Raw genomic sequence first — 10,957 nt, 5'->3', positions numbered from 1 at the left:
GGTGGCCCTATACATAGATTTTTGGCTGCATGGAGGTCAGCATACCTAATCCCCCGTGCTATTCAAGGGTCAGTTGTATTTGATTCATAATTGGAGACTCCCTCCCATTCCCTCCCCTTTACATACACGTACACTGAGCCATCACTGGACATGAGCATTACATTTCTGCTATTGTAACCTGGGGGAGAGCAGCATCCAGGAAATCTTACAGAAGACTTGTGGCCATTTTCCCATGTATCAAGAAAATGTGAAAGCCGTCTCCTAAGAACCAAATGTATACTGATCGATGAAGTGCTTCACCAATTTAGACAGTAAGAGGTTGTTTAATTATAGCAGAGTAGTGGTGCATATTACATCAAACATTTGTTTTACATCTGAAAGCCCTGGAAATGGAAATTAATAGATTCATGCAGGAATGCACTTAGTTGTGGAGGCCCAGTGATTCCGAGTAGACCAGCAATTACTCCTTTTCCTTTGAGTTCATTTCTGTGATGGAAACACAAAAAGTGATTTTAAGAAGGAAAATCATTGCATGGAAATCTGGCAAGTTTTCACAAGGACTGAATTGCTCTTTTGTTTCCTGTCCTGCAATATGAGATTGTCAGCTGAAACTGGGTCTCTGCTGTGTTAGCCGAGACGGAGAAGGCCATGCGTCCGGCGATGGCCCTGCCCCGCAACCAGCCACCAAGCAGTTTCCAGGACCCACCTGGAGGAGAGCAGAAAGCAGGTTCTCAGGAGAACAGGGGCTCTGCCAGCATTAGGATAATGAGGGAGCTTTCCAGAAGAAAGACAGCTGGTCGACGTGGTCCGTCATGAATCAGGATCAAACTTTAATTTCATTGTCAGGAAGCTAAAAGAACACAAAGGAATAACGAATTCAACCAAATGAGGCCAGGACTTTTCTTTTTAAACCTAAATCCTTAACTCTAGGAAACCAACTGAGGGTTGGTTGCTGGAGGGGCCGTGGCTGGGGGGATGGGGTAACTGGGGGATGGGCACGAAGGAGAGCACGTGATGGACTGAGCACTGGGTGTTATATGATGAATCACTAAATTCTACCCCTGAAACTAATACATTCTATGTTAATTAATTGAATTTACACAAAATAAAATTTAAAAAATATCCAAATCAACCAATTTTGTATGTGCAGACCCTGTAGGAGCATTTAGTCCCATGCCTGGCACAGTGTCTCTGTTCTGTTGAATGAAAAACGTTTAGTGATGATGAAGCCAGGAGGACTGAGTTAAGAGTAGGAAAGTACCTGAGCTAGCAAGACTGACCTATAGGTGGCTCTTTTTTCCTTTTTTTTTTAAGAGAGCCAGGTATGGGAAACCAATGACAGAAGCTGGAAGCTCAGCTGTGGCCTGAATTGAGTATCTGGGAGGGAGCTCAGAGTTTCAGGGCTGAGGAGGGGAGGAGGGGCTGGGATAGAATGTAATAGCAGCCAATGTTAGCAAGATGGATTGAAGTAAATGAGCTTCTTGGCCCCCTCCTGCTGTCCCTCAGCCCCAGCATGCTGGTGGCTTACTGCGAGCAGGCCACGGGCAGGCTCCATCCTCCTCGACCCCCGCACCCTGGGCAGGTTAGAGCCCGGATATGAACTAATAGAAATGATGATTATTGAGTAAGGTCCTTAATCCAACACTTTGTAAATCTTCAAGCTATCTGTTGCAAATTGATTATATTTTTCCACAGAGGTGAATGAATTAGGCATTGATATAAAGCTCTCTCATTTACTCCCAGTACACAAATAATATATTTTTTTTGAAATCTCTTATAATCATATAAATCAGAGGGCAATTAAGTGCTCCCGAGGTCTGGAGCACAGAATATCAAAACCAGGCAGAGAAAAATGGTCTTACCTGGTTGAATATCAGCAAATTCCTCTTGCTATTAAATCAAGTGCCATTTTGCCAAATGCCAGTGAGCAAAGTATTCTAGAAGCTAGAGGCAGCTGCAGTCTTCTCTCAGACCCAGAGGGCTGTGCCTGGTAACTGTAGCCACTTCTAGGGAGGGAGACGACCCGGGTGGTGGCAGAAGTCACAGAGCCCACACAGCCTTTCTTGATGTATGTTTGGTGGATGCTCAAACAAGGTGTGAGGAATCTGTCTTCAATAAATTTAGGAAGAGTCACATAAAATGTTTGACTCTTAAGGGCGCCTTGAAGTGTCCAACTCTTGGTTTCCGCTCTGGTCATGATCTCATGGGTCAGATCAAGCCTGGAGTTGGGCTCCGTGCTCAGCCGGGAGTCTGCTTGAAGATTCTCGCCCTCTGCCCCTCCCCCCACTTGCCCACTCTCTCTCTCTCTCTCTCTCTCAAATAAATAAATCTTTAAAAAAAATGTTTGACTCTTAGGGAGTCACAATATCTATTAATACACATAGGCTCTGAGCATTCCTGCAACTTGGAAAAAGTAACGTGGGTTAGTCCAGCACGTACCAAGTTTACGAACACGGTTTTGCACGCTATACCGCAGAGCACACAGAGAAACAGCCAACTGGAAGATGTGCTTCTGGTCTCTGTTTGGGGGTGAGGAGCTCTCCGTGCAGAATCTCTGTGGGCCATTTTAAGAGTCCATTTCTCAAGCCCTTTTTGGAGGGGTCCCTATGGGAGGAATATTTTTGACTTTAGTGGCATCTGCTCGGGTGGTCTCTGACTCTGGAGAACCAAGAGAGCCCTGAGGTTCGGGGCTGGGGGGGGGGCGGGTGGAGTCCAAAAAAGACAATTCTGGAAGCTCCCCAGGGCTCTTCCTGGGGTCTTGGTTTAAGGAAAATTGTGAAAAGGGATCTTAGGTTTCCTTCTAGGTCAATGCTGGTTTAGTAGGAAAAAATGCAAGCCACAGAAGTAATTTAAAATTGCCTAATAGCCACATATAATTGTAATTAATTTTAATAATATATTTTATCTAACTCAACAAAGTATTTTATTTCAAGATGTGTTCAATATAAAAAATATTGAGACAGCGCTTTTTTTTTAAAGTAAGTCTTCAAAATCCAGTGTGTATTTGACACTTACGCCATATGGCAGCCCAGACCGGCCACATTTCCAATGCTCAGTAGCCACGTGTGGCAGCGGCTTCGGTACGGGACAGCCTAGTTCTAGATCAGCGAGCAGCAGGGTCAGTGCCAGAAAGGAAGCTGGCTTCCAGGCTTACCCCCCTGTTTGGAAATGTTTGGGTTCAATTCTGATTTCCTCTCCGTGGTGGTGAATTTTGTGTCAACTTGACTTTGCTAAAGGAAGCCCAGTTAGCTGACAAAACTTTACTTCTGGGTATGTCTATGAGAGTTTTTCTAGAAGAGATTAGCATTTGAATTTGTAGATGAATAAAAAAGGATTGCTGGGGCGCCGGGGTGGCTCAGTTGTTAAGCGTCTGCCTTCAGCTCAGGTCATGGTCCCAGGGTCCTGGGATCGAGCTCCACATCGGGCTCCCTGCTCAGTGGGGGGTCTGCTTCTCCCTCTGCCTCTGCCACTCCCCCTGCTTGTGCTCTCTCTCTCTCTCTGTCAAATAAATAAATAAAATCTTTAAAAAAAAAAAAGATTGCTGTCACCCAAGCATGAGGATGGGCATCACTTATCCTTGGGGGCTTGAATAGAACAAAAAGACAGAGAAAGGGCCAATTTGCTCTCTGCTTGAGCTGGACGTCCCTCTCTTCCTGTCCTCAGACACTGGCACTCCAGCTTCCAGGTCCTTCAGATCGGCCCAGGACCCACCGCATTGGCCCCTGGAACCCAGGCCTTCAGACTTGGGCTGAGTTAACACCACCAGCGTTCCCGGTTCTCCAGCTCACAGACAGCAGATTATGGGGATCCTCAGCCTCCATAACCGTGTGAACCAATTCCTATAGCATCTCAGTCTATGCATCTCTCAAGGGTGAGAACTCTTACTCATCACACAATCCTCTAGGCCTTGGCATTTTATCAATGTGTGGCTCATCAAATACCTACATTTGTTTTGTTCTTTCCTTTTCAGAAAGCGTCTGGTGATCTCTGTTCCCTCAGTAATACCTTCACACGCCCTGTGGCTCCTCAGCACGTACACAGCACACGCTCTTACGATGAGACTTGGAATTTGTCTGTCTGTCTTAACTACTCCTCCCCCCTCCCTGTGTCTCCTTAACTGTGGCTGCCCAGGATTGTTTCACAGGGGGCAGGCAGTCACTTTCTGTTGAAGCAAAGGTAATTGAATTGTTTTCAGCATGATGGAGGAAAGAGAACATGCCTTGACAATTGGACAGAACTGGGTTTGAGCACTATTAGGGGTGTGTGTCTGAATACAACAAAATCCTCTCATTCATGCCTCAGATAAGTATTTAGTGGTGTTAAAAGGAAAACCACAGGCCCCAAATGACATCACGTAGATTAAGGCCCCCAGTCAGCAAACCAAGACTTAATACCTAACCTGACAGCATTGTCAAGCCCCCGGAGAATGTAACCTTTAACCAGTTCACATAGAATTTCCTGGTCAATACTATGAAATTGCTGATAGGCCCCATCTTCTCCCCTTAGGAGGACAAACTTGCCTAAACAAGGGACTCCTTGCTAATAAATTCCTTTCTTCTTCTTCTTTTTGTTTTTTAATGCCCTCTCTTTGTTTTTAAAACCCTTTCTTTTGTTCAGCTCAGAGGAGCTCCCCTCTACTTGCTAGATGGGATGCTGCCGGACTCAGGAATTGTGAAGAAAGCCAATTAGATCTTCAAATTCACTCAGTTGAATTTTGTTTTTTTAAAATGACCTCCACTTCCCAGCCCCACCTCAGGGCTGAGGAGAGAGGCCCTTGTTGGGATCCTTGCTTAGTCAAAGGAACCACGATCCTCCCTGGGACCCACCCCTCCCTGCACGCCCTCCAAGGAAGCCCCTGGAACTCCACCCAGTCACTGTCACCGGCTCTGGTGGGAGCTGCAGAGGCAGGGACCCCAAGTGAGGACATTTGTGGGCTCAGCTCAGAGCAGGTCCAGGAGTGGGCTCACAGCCAACCCCAAGGAGTGCTGTTTGCCCCTTTCCCTACCTTCCTCATGTCTCTGGATTTCTGCCTTATTTCCTGGTTACGTGGAGCACTAACCCACAGAACGCCAAGGATGTCTGAATGGTTCTTGGGGCAAAGAGCAGAAACTCCTAACTGCCTCGAGGGCACAGAGGTCACCCAGCCATGCTCCCCATTTCCCCCCACCGCTTTCTGCCTCTTTTTACCAAGACGCCCTCACCACCCTGAAATCCTGCCAGACCAAGTTGCTGATCAATTTATAGTCTAGCTTTCCTTTTGAAACATGAGGGAGAATGCCTGCCCCAGCCCTCCAGGGTTGTTTGGAGGGAAACATGCTATCAGCAGGAAGAAGTTACTTAGTGGCAGCTCAGGTAGGGAAGGTGTCCAGGTGTGGCCTCCAAAGGGGAGGGCCTCGCCTAAAAGGCCCTGAGCAAGCCCTTCCTGCTCCTTGTTTTCTAGAATCAAAGTGCAAAGGATGGACTTAAAGACTTTCCCTTGGCCAGGCAAGACTTCCAAGTAGCCAGAAGAGGCCCACCGATGGCCTCCTGTTCAGGCCTGAGGCCTGAGGCCTGAGGCCGACCTGCTCTTGTTCAGGCCTGAGGCTGACCTGCTGCACAACTGAGTGGGTTTCCCCACTGAGGAACAGGGGAGCAGGGGACAGTTTCCCCACCGTCCAGAGCTTTAAAGCCTGGAGAATATCCGCCGCTCACACAGTGGCCCCCACACCACCTCAGGGGTCTGGGGCCAACTCTGCCACCGGGACCCGCCCGGTCTTGCTGGCCTCTTCTGCCTCACCCCCTGCCTTGGGCTCATTTTACTACTTTCTCTTACTTCTGTTGTTTTTAAGCAAATCTTCTGAAAGCAGGATAGGGAAAAAGACGGAGAAAACTCAGGGACCCTGCTACTGTCCAACAGGCTTAACATTTACTGGAGTGAAGAGCCTAAAACTAATGTCTAAAAACATTTTATTTTAGCAGAAGTGATCTTAGAGGAAGGAAATCATGACTGGAACTCTGGAAAGGGGCACTCTGGGCTCGTGTGGGTATAGATGACCACCCCGGCCCTCGAGGGGCCCCCAGGCCCGGGCAATGAGGGGAGGGGGGAGTGTGAAAGGCATGCGAGGGAGCTGGGGGCCGAGGCACCCACACCCTCCACCGCTATGCCCTATCTTCTCATCAAACACTCACACCTTCAATATGAAAGTATTTTTCTGTGGGGAGACTGGTTTTTAAAAACACACTATCCAGTTTTTTATGATCTCCTCTCTTCTGCAAACATGCGTCTGGGAATGTTGGGACCCATGGCTTTGTGCTGCATCCAGTCAAGGCCCAAATCCACAGTGAGCTGGATGCAAAATTTTGAGTGTGCCATGATTTTTCCAGGAGACTGTTCTGTGATCTCACTTCCAGGGATTACAGAGGTTTCTTGTGTCTGGGGAGAGAGACTTGCCGGGTGAGGGGAAGGCCAGCAACCAAGAACCTAGCGACTGCCAAACTGCAGGGAGAAAAAAAACAACAACCTTGTGACTTCCTGAAATGAAGGGCTGGACCCATTGTTTCAACTTCATCCCACAGAGTCACCTCTTTTCTGTCCCACGAGTTCACACTCCTGAGGAGTATGTAGCTAAAACAGTGGGTCTTGTTTTTTTTCCCCTTCCGAAAGAAGAAGAAGACAAAGCCCGTATGGCTGCGCTGGCCAGTGTCTGTCCGCCTGCCCTCCTTCCTGTTTCCCTTTGGGCGGGTGCCATGCCTGCTGGTGGGGGCTGATGTTCTCACAGATGTTGGGGAGCAAGAATGTCCTGTCCCCTTCAAGGTCCTACTAGCCAGACTAAGAATCAAATTGACATGAGACAGATTAACGGGAGAAAAGCAGATTTTAATTTCGGGGAGTCCACACAGACATGGAACTTCCAGAGACAGGCCAAATGAGGCACAGATGTCGCACTGAGCTAAGGAGAAGCGGGCAGGAGTCTGGGACTTCAGAGAGAAGGAGCGCAATTAAACAGAAAGGTGAAAAAGCGTAAATGTTTGATAACCACATATTTGCTGGGCCCCTCAGAAACAACGGGACACAGAGGACTTTGATCAAACAGGCCTCGCTAGGTTCCTCCTCCTGTTCATTATCTACAGGGACAGCTCCCTTCCTGCAGTGGGTCCTCTGTTTCAATTCCTCCTAGGCAGTTGAGGGGAGGGTAAAGAGCTTTTCCGGAATTTGTTGGGTTTCAGTTACTTTTTAGCTCAAACTCATCTTCATGGCAAAGTGACCCATCTTGGGGCAGCCCCTACACAGAACAAGGCCATCCACTGATGTCACCAAAGGGAGTATGCATTTTAGAAAGCTTCCGATCTCTGAAGTTCCATGGGAATGTCACTGAAAAGCAATGCCAAGGTCATGAACCCTTAAAAAAAAAAAACTGCAAGAATAAGGCTGTGGATTTGGGAAGACTAATAATTCAAGGACAGGGCAATTCCAGATGACCAGCTTCACTGCGGCTAGGGTCAAGTGTGCAAGGCTTAAGAAGCTGCAAAAGGATAAGGAAGGATTTCTCCACACGCCAATTTGCTCAAAGGGAAATGAGAAAGCCTGGAGGGGCTAGCTTTGACTGGACTTTGCCTGAGAGGTCCCAACACCTTTGCATTCTAGAACTACCCGCGGTGGCCGGTCCTCACTGCAGATGGAGACGGCATGGACAATGAGCAGGAAGGACAGGTTTCCTTGGTGGCCACAGAAATACTGCGGCCATTAACTTATTCTTTGGACTTGGGGACGTGCTAAGGAGATTAGGAAAGATGCCCGAGAAAGACACATAATGGTGGGAGTGCTCTCACCTCCTTCATTCATTATTCTAGAATATTCATTGAATGACCGCTGTGTGCCAGGTGAAGTGCTAGCTGATCAGGATACAGTGCTGGGAGCACCCAGCCCCCACACTGTCCTCTGAAGCTTACATTCCAGGATGGGAGGTGGTCAGGAATCACATCTGCCCCTCCAGTCTGAGAATTCTCTGGAGCCTTGAGGGAGGCAGCTTGGGGACAGATAGTTAACAGCACTTTTTGAAGCTGGTAGAACAATTTGAGATTTCATTGTTCCAAGAGGTGGAAGGCAGGACATAGAGAGACTACAGCGTCTTGCACTGTGGAAAGAACAGACTGTGGTTGGGAACCCTGGTTTTTGGCCCAGATGCTGAGACCAGCAAGGGGCAGAAAGAGAACAAAGGAGCAGTGCCTTTTGCCTCTAGGTCCCCACACCTACAGGGTCCTCCTCTATAAGGTAAAACAGTGGATGGATACACCTACAGTTTAATACTTCTAGATAAATTCAGGAACGATTGCTCCATAATGGGGAGTTAAGGGAAAATTAGGGATCCCAAGATAACATTGGGGTGGGAAGGCGGTAACATAAAGTCTAAGAACCAGAGTGGGCACCACCTGGCCATTTTGGAAGTTTCACAGCTGAAATGGACCTGGCCCATCACCTGACCTGCCACCTGCCTTACTTGCATGGGGGTGCGGAGACATCCAAGGTGAAGGAGACGTGCCCGAGGCCGAGGGACCCACGTCTGGCTCTCCCGATGCTCGGGCCTGTGCTTTGCCAAGCTGGCAAAAGTGTCTCTGCAGACAGAGCGAATGGGATTCTTGGGTCTTGTGACTCCCTTGTTGCCCTCAGGACCAGAACTTTGAAGGCGGCTTTCAGAATCTGGGTGTTATATGCAACTGATGAATTGTTGAACACTACATCTAAAACTAATGATGTACTGTGTGTTGGCTAATTGAATTTTAAAAAATGGGGGTTTTCTCTTTAGAGAAATGAAATCAGCCTGGAGGGGGAAAAAATCTCCACCCCCAAGCGCCATTTGATGGAATAAAGATGTTTTCAAGACGATGAAAGACAGAATAGCTTAAAAATCATAATATTTTATTTGAAAAAGGCTGGGTTAGAGGTGTGAAAAGAAATGTGGAAAGAGACAACAGGGCAATTAGAAAGTTGTTTATGCAGTTAGTGATGCAAATGTGATATTTTAAAATGCCCCTGACTCTCTTACTGGAATAAACTTAGATTCAATCTAGCCTGAATCAGATTTTCCTCCTGAGATCAATGTGTTTCATCTCTCCAACCTAAAAGCAGAAAGCTTTAGAAGTTCTCAGGAAATGATGGTTAGATGGGTTAAGTGTAACTCTTAGTAACACATCTGCTCCTCTCAACCAAAAATCTCCTTGTATTTGAAAAAACAAAACAAAACAAACTTCTCCTTCCCCCACCAACATATAGCTAAACTCTTGAAGATATAATTGGCATGTGTCAAACCTTTCAAAATCTAAATCTTCTCTTGCCTGTGTCAAGGACTCTTGTCGATCGTCTGCCGGTCAGTTTCCGGTCTTCTGAAGGAGCCCAGACCAGGCCACCTCCAGTTTTGATGCCTCGCCCTGCCCCTTCCTTGCTGCATGCCCAAGAGAACACTAGAAAGTCAAGATCGAGAAACCCCGTTATCCTTGCCCACCTCAAATCATTCATGGACTGGGCAAGCGATGTGTGGCTACTTGCAAGGCAAATCCCCATCACACTTGGCAGATGCCAGGATTTTATTTTTCTTGTAACTAGCAAGGTTGCATATTTGGAATAGAGGGGCCCGGCTCCAAGATACCTTTTCTGGAAGCTCAGCTACCCAGGGACTCAAAGGAATGGTGTGTGGTATTCACTTCTGGATGTAATCATGCACCTGCTACTTGCAGCAAGTCTTCTGTCCAGATACCCCACCATACACACTCACATACACACTCACACATATACACACGCAGCCTCACACACACACATTCAAGCTCGCACCTTCTGCCAACACACACTCCCCCCTCCGACACACACACCTTCTGACTTATAACCCCTAACCTCATCTTCCCATGATCTCATCCTCTTCTTTTCCTTGGTGGGTTACCTTTATGAGGAAGACCTTCCCAGATGTCTTCAAGCTTGGGTGCCCCAACTAATGAACAGCTCAGCTGAGAAGGAGTAGATTCCCAGTCTTACACTTCTCAGACCCTGGGAGCAAGTGTCCCCATCCCCAGCATTGCCATCATCCTTCAGTGAGCAAACAGGGACTCAGCATCACCTCACACATCTCATGTGACAGATGAAGAGATGACAGCCGCCATGTTCCGCTACCCCTTCCTTTGCAAGCTGACACACACACAGTCATTAGGCTTGCCCCTTGTTGTCATTCACATCCAAGTCCGGTTTTCCTTTTAAGGAGAACCTTAGCTGGTTTCCTTGTCCCTAGCTTCAGGTCCACTGAAATCTAGCCTGTACTCTGTTGTCAGAAGAGTTTTCTAAATTTTACATCTGGTGTTACTTCTCACCCAGCTATCAAAGACTCCCAATTCCTTGCAGCATGAGAGTAACTCAGTGGGTTAGTCTGTCTCCTCGGAGGCTGTGTAATAGGGTGAACAAGACCGCATTTTCTGAAGCTCAGCCTTCTTCCCAGCTCTGCCACTCACTGATTGGTCACTTGGGGCCTCAGGTTTCTCACCCATAAAATAATAACAGCTGCTACTATTGAGTGCCCCCTGTATGCCAGGCACTGGGCTAAGCTCCCGGGAAGAACGGACCCAGCCAAATGGCCCATCCACAAGGTCAAACTGGGTTTTCATTGTTGCTGGTGTTTTCAGTTGATCTAGGTAGGCTCTGGGGATTAAAGATGAGCCAGAGTAGGAGGAGGGGGCGTTTGTAGATCAGCTCTATCTCATCCTTCCCACTGGGTGGAAGGTTATAGTGAGAGCAGATATCAGGCTGACTTTCAAAATGTTCCTCATTAGAAAGCCCAGAGGAGTCAGATGAGCTCTCGGTGCAAGTTTGGGGAAGTCCAGTTCTCCCTGTCCTCTGGGCCCTCTGACAACCTCTTGCACAAAGGGGTTCCTGAAGGCAGATGTGGTAATATATCAGGGCCAGGACCTTCTCACCTTTGAATCAGATCCAGCAGGGGAA

General features: G+C 47.7%; 1 long non-coding RNA gene across 2 annotated transcripts; it reads right to left on the bottom strand.

The window, feature by feature from the left end:
* Positions 1–303: 303 nt before the first annotated feature.
* LOC115937367 (uncharacterized) lies at positions 304–10,513 on the bottom strand. Of its 2 annotated transcripts, XR_004072664.2 has the most exons (4): positions 9,912–10,513; positions 1,863–2,109; positions 707–850; positions 304–486 (listed from the first exon to the last, which is right to left on the bottom strand). It is a non-coding gene; the product is annotated as an uncharacterized LOC115937367 (long non-coding RNA). The 2 variants fall into 2 exon arrangements; XR_014149208.1 differs by lacking the exon at positions 1,863–2,109 and having other exon boundaries at positions 9,912–10,318.
* Positions 10,514–10,957: the final 444 nt, after the last annotated feature.

The sequence above is a fragment of the Leptonychotes weddellii genome, chromosome 10 (genome assembly GCF_054177405.1).
Source record: "Leptonychotes weddellii isolate Sample4059 chromosome 10, ASM5417740v2, whole genome shotgun sequence".
NCBI lineage: Eukaryota > Metazoa > Chordata > Mammalia > Carnivora > Phocidae > Leptonychotes > Leptonychotes weddellii.
Note: the sequence above shows the minus strand (reverse complement) of the source record. Positions and strands in the feature narration are given on the sequence as shown.